The following is a 6,517-nucleotide window of genomic DNA, read 5'->3' on the forward strand; positions in this document are numbered from 1 at the left end:
TCCTCTATAAAAAGGAACCTATACTCAGCGATTTTTAAATGAATGGCACCATATAAGTGCCTATATACATATTGTTTGTATAGTAAAAAAAAAAACAATTATTGCAATGCACATCACTGCAATATAACACAAGTAATTAGATTCCTGCACAGAGTTATTGCTGTTCGCTGTTGAAGAAATATAAATGAAAACAGTCCTGGAAAGGAAAGACTTCATGTGCGTCTGGTGTAATATGCAATCCCTAGGGGACATTAGAGAAGTGTTTCTGCTTACTATTCATAGGAAACATTGGTATTGTATTATACATTCACTGCATACATGCCAGGCAAGGTGTATAAGGCTACTATGCTCTGACTGGAGGAAAAGTGGGCTTAAGGGATAAGGAAAGGGCATTACTGCCACAAATACAATTTGTCTTGCTTTCAAGCATGTAGATTTTGGGATTTCACTGAATACTATTTCTATAAATAGTAAGCACAAACGTCAGAATGCTTTCAATGGTTGGACTGCTGTAGGTTTATAAATGTTAATAAACATTGTTTTTCCTGCAAAACTGATATTTTATGAAAATTTTATTTTCAAGTGTGCCTAAAACTAAAACTTTTTATTTTATTTTTGCAGAAAGTGTGTAGTTTAAAAATACCTTTTATTTCGGGTTTAAGAAGAATCCCCCCTGCATTTGCAAAGTTCACAAATTGTCAGCTTCAAGTTTGTAGTAGTCATGCAACAAATTTGCTTCATTTTAGATTAATTTGAATTTTTATTTCTTTCCTTTTTCGGATTTTGCATTCAAAATTCGATTCGGTTTGTTATTCCGACTTTGTATGCGTCTGAATTTTTGTTTCAGAGCGATCCACAACAGGAAGTCACATGACCATGCCTGTAATGTAAGGCCAATTTGATTGGCCAGAGAACAGTCACATGTCCGATTTAGTTTCATTTTGACCAAAATTTGGACAGATCCATATATTTGTTAAATGGCCATTCAGATTTGTTTGCATTCAGAGGTGTTGGAATTCTGAAATTTTAATGCATCCAAATGTCCGAATTTAACAAAATTTGTACGCATATCCATTCAGAATGAAAGAATATTTAAATGTTAAAGAAGACTGTTTCCAGATTTAGGAGTTTCACAAGTGAACAGAAGATGGTTTCAAGACATCTACGGGGGTTGTATTAATAACAGTGTTATGCTGGTGCCATTGTAGTTGCAGTAAGCTTAGGGATTCTCTACGGTAAGCCTCTTTCATGTACAGCCCTTGCCTGTTTAGGACTAAGGACTTTTTTTATGTTGGCATCTATAGCCAGAACAAGTGCAGAATAGAGCAGTTACATATATAGACAAATAAGTACTGTAAAGAACTCCTGCTGGGAGCCGCAGTCAATAAACAAGGCACGGCTGGATGAGGGGCGTGGTGGATGAAAGATACAGGCATGCTGTGCATCAACACAACATCCTGAACCTCCAAAAAGAAAGAATTGTGATGCAATTTCACCATACTAGTATGGATTCGCTTGGAGTAGTCAGATTACAAAAGGAAAAAAAGAAGGGGCCACCAGGATAATAAAATAAGAAAGGAACAGAAAACAGACTACATTTATTAGCATCTGCATGGACACAGAGATACATAGAATATTCAATACATGTTGGCATAACATACACTTTAACCACTTGCCATCCGCCCGTTGTAAAAAAACGGACGGACGGCACTGCTGCATTGGCGGGTTGCCGTCGCCAGACGGCATTTTTTTTCTGCTCGCGCGCGCTGTGAATGCAGAAGTGATGTGTATTACATCACTTCCGCATTCACCTGTCAGTCATCTGGCTGCTATAGCCAGAGAAAAGAAGCTGATGAAGCAGATCTCTGCTTCATCAGCTTCTTTTGGGGTCCACAGGTATCTCCATACCCCTAATGTCTCCATAAAGAGGACCTGTCAGTGTGCCTTTGCTATTATATAGGGGGATTGTTATCCCCTATATAATAGCAATAACAATAAGTGCAAAAAATAAATATAAATAAAAAAAATAAAAGTAACATATAAAAAAGTAAAATAAAATAAAAGTCACATATAAAAAAAGGGGAAAAAAAACCCCAAAATGTTTAACTCCCCCACCCCCACGTTTACGCGCCTATAAACGTAAATACGCGTCCGGTGCCCCAGCGCGCAAAAACGACAATTGCGCTACACATGTTACATATCGCCGCAAACGTCGCAGTGAGAGCAATCATTTTAGGGCCATCAATCACTGATAACACTAAACTGATGAGCAGTAACAGCTTTTAAAGCATCGCCTATGGCCAATTTTGGGTATTATCATTTTTTGAGGTTTCGCGCGCGCACGCAATTTTAAGGCTTGACATGTTTGGTGTCTTTTTAACCGACGTGACCCCGTCTTTTATATTTTACCAAAAAATTGGGTAATAATACATGTTTTATCATTTAATATAGGGGAAACTGTTTTTTTTTTAAATTTCGGTAATTTTTCCTTAATATAGTAAAAAAATGAAAACCCCAGGGGTGAATAAATACCACCAAAAGAAAGCTCTATCTGTCCTCAAAAAAGGGTATAAAATTCATTTCAGTACAGCGTTGCATGATGGAATAAATGTCAGTCAAAGTACCGCAGCGCTGAATACTGAAAAATGGCCTGGATGGGAAAGGGGGTTTAACACCGCGGATGTCAACTGGTTAAAGTGTATTCCTATTTTTGCAGTCAAATTGCAATAATGCCTACTTTATATTTGTTATACGTTCCCATTCACATAGTAGGACTAAAAAAAAATACAAAGTGCTGCTAATATTTCAAGGTGCTTTTTACTTGCTTAAAGTTCTACCTAGCTCAACCCCCCATGTAATGTTAAGACGGGGGGAGGGGTGCTGTGGGAAGTTACGTTTACTTTAATTATCCCTAACTGTACTGTGCTGGCAGATTTCATGATTAATTGTAAACTAGATTTGAACACTGTCTGTCCTAACAAAGGGTTAAAGTTTTAGAAGCATTGTATGTTAATGAGAGGAAGCTCAGTCCGTCCCCCAGTTTGTCCCTGTGCTTACACCTTCAAACTGGTCAATGTAGACTGCAATGTGCTCAAAGGCCTCACCAAAGAAACATCCAAAAGGTAAAATATATAAATATATATAACTATATATATATATATATATATATTTTTTTTAGATATGCTGCATGAATGGGAACACATTGAATGTTAACAGACATATAGAAGGGTCTTCTCACATTTGACTGCAAAAGTGGAAATACACTGTAGACCTGTATGATTGGGATATGATGTAAGCAGACATAGCCTGATGTATGCCAGATACTAATTCAATGGTGGTGAAGCTAAATCTATTTCTCTTCAGTTCCTAGTACCTAAAGAATATATAATGTACCTAAAGTAAAGAATGTATGCATCCATCGGAAATTAACCACACACAGGTGTTTTGCTTCATACAATATTCTCTCCAAAAGGTTTTTTTATTCAAGAAAATGCAATGAATACATAAAATTGCATCTATTAAAACATTTGATCTTGTAGATACAAAATCCACCACTTTCTTACCTGCTGTGAAGGTTTAGACTCTTTTTAACACTTTTCCTTCTTACATATTCATTACTGTTGAAGTTTATCCAAAGCCTTTGAATTTACATTTCTTTAGCAGCCTCTATTTCCTCTGAGGGCAATTTATGGAATATCGCAGACAGCCAAACAAGAAATAATTAGTTAACCTTTTTTATTTAAAAAAAATAATAAATTATGTAAATATGTTTCAGAAATGTTTAAGGTGAATGCCAGGCAGATAATAAAAGGCTACCATTTAATTCATTCTTGTATTCCTTAAAAATACCAGGCCTTCTGTAATGTCCTGCATAACATGATTCAAACTAAGGTGGTGAGGAGACATAACTGTGTGTCCATCTATCTCTGGGACTGCTGACAGGGGAGCAGAGTAAATTCCTCACCGGTGTAATAACGCCCCTTAATCACAGGGTGAGGGCAAATTAATGATGAAGCTGTATTACTTAAATGCAGTAAAGAAAAGTGAGGTCAGGTCCTGGCTGTACTATATGACAGGGCTGACTGGAAAACAAGACTGGCTGAACAGAATTTGTAATATTTTCACAGTTCATATATATGTATTTAAATGTGTATTTAGTGGATTACTTTAGTACAGCTTGGAGATTCTTCTTGCTTTGAAAGAAAATGCTGACAAAAAGATGGAGGCTGCCGTTGCTGACTTACTGAAATTGGGTGGTAGAGTCCCTAACTGTTCCTTCTTCTGAATATGGGTGGTAGAGCCCATAGCTGTAATAGGGCTTGTGGCTTTTACATTCATACTCAGCATGTAATTGAATGCCTATACCACCCAAAATTGACATTCTGTTTTGGGTAGGTGTCTTGAATCAACACAGGATGTCTCAGGTCACACTAGCATAGTGATACATATGTGTGGGATGTGCATTTCAGTACATTTGTCCTTTGCTTATCCAGGACAAAGCAGCAGGTTTGCTTTAATGCAGTCCTCCCCAGACATGTCTACTTCCTTTATTTTGCTCCCCTGTGGCTCCATTATGCTGACAAGCAAAAAGAAAGTCCTATGTAAGTCATCAGAGTAATTGCTTATGTTGGGCTTTGGACTACCTGTGTGTCAGCGCTGATTGGCCCATTTCTCATGATTTTAAGTACCCGGCATTATCGGATATTTCCTTCAGCTTCTGGTGCTGAGGGGACAGAAAAAGGTAAGCATATGCTGCTAGGGATGGGGTGACTAAAGCAAGCTTGTTGCTTTGCCCTAAATATGTTTTAAGGTATTCAACACAAACTGGGTGTCACATACCTTAGGGGGAGCCTGAGATGATGAGGGCAGCCTCTCTTGATGCAACCATGCACCACTGAAGATTAGAACAGCTCCACAGGACAAGGAGTGGCAAGGAAGCCAGAAGATAGTGCAGTCACTGGAAATGCTAGGGTCAGTAGTGCAGGTGTCTCCCAAAAGGGAAACAGGTGAAAAACGCAGGTCTTCGGTAGTAAGGTCAGGTCTAGTCATGTCAGCAACAACTGGGCAGTGAGGTACCAAAACAGCAGATGAGATGTAGTCAAGGGCAGGCCAGGTTGATATCTTGTGCCCAGTGAAGTACAAGACAGCAGACGAAAGCATTGTCCAAACAAGCTGAGGTTGAGGGATACAGAACAGCAATCCGAAGGTCAAGGCAAGCTGGGCCGTTAATGGAAGATCAGATCAGGATACAGGATATAGGAACTGAATAGCAGCGTACAACTGAAGATCAGTCAGCATGGAGGCTAGGATGTCTCAGCCTAAAATAGCCCTTTTGGTACCACAGTCCAAAACGAGCAAGTGCACACGTCCGTGCACATAGAGTGTGATGCACACAAAGATGCGTGCACACCCACACAGAGGCACATGGTCATGCACAATTCTATGTGCCAATCTGTTCCCACGCACAGGCACTCAGTCAGAGCTTTGGCTGCAGAAGCTGGTTCTGGCTTCCTGACACTGGGTTTATAATTACAGGTATAGAATATATTGCAGTGGATTTGGGAAGATACTTTAACCCTTTATCATAATTGCATGGTTAAGAGTCACATATTTATATGTATCAATTCTGATTGTATTGAACTAGTGCTTGTATTTAACATACAGTATGGGGTACTGCCACGGGCCCACAATAGTTTTAATCCTCCAATGATCTACGTAATTTCCAAATCCTAAAATATGGTTTTGGTAAAAAAGTGGTGAATCTTCTTTGTACAAGAACAAATTAAATACAATTGTTAAATTTGCTGCAGTTCCTTTTAGCAAACTATATACCAATTTTATTTTGCCCCACATATATTTGCCAATTTATTGGCATACAGCAAAAGGATTCATAAAATGTAATGCGTATTCAATTTTTAATTATAGTGCATCTGTACCAATCTACATTTTCTAATTTTAGTACAAACTGTGTTAAACCAAGTGTATTATTTAATACATTCCTTCCTAAATCAGATACTTGGTGTCAGCACCTTTTAAATAATTTACAGATTGGTTATACTGTCATTCACTGTTATTTCCAGGTACTATTTGCAGTAATGACTGCAGGAGTGTGCTGTGTATTGTGGAATACCTTATCTGACAATCATGTAAGTCAGTAATAGTTTTTGCCAAGTGTAAAATTCTATTGTTGGGCTGCAAGTTGAGGGCAGTGAAGAATGTTATAACAATTTAAAGAGGAAAATAAAAAACACAGAAACATAACATCACCATTCCAATTCAAATATTGAGCAACATGTCTGGGGAATGTGCTCTTTAGTTGCAAGCAATCCTGTCAAAATTAGATGTTGAACACATTTAGAAGCCTAATTTAGCTGGACAGTTTTGCTATGGTAGCAGCTGCACCATGTATAAAACAATTCAAAAGCAATATCCATGTTGTGACATTAGATGGCATCTGAATTTATACAGCGAGCAGATCAATAGATTCAACACTGAGACTAAACAAATGCTGCTACTA

The sequence above is a fragment of the Nanorana parkeri genome, unplaced genomic scaffold (assembly GCF_000935625.1).
Source record: "Nanorana parkeri isolate BGI_ZX_2015 unplaced genomic scaffold, ASM93562v1 scaffold1714, whole genome shotgun sequence".
NCBI classification, from domain to species: Eukaryota; Metazoa; Chordata; class Amphibia; order Anura; family Dicroglossidae; genus Nanorana; species Nanorana parkeri.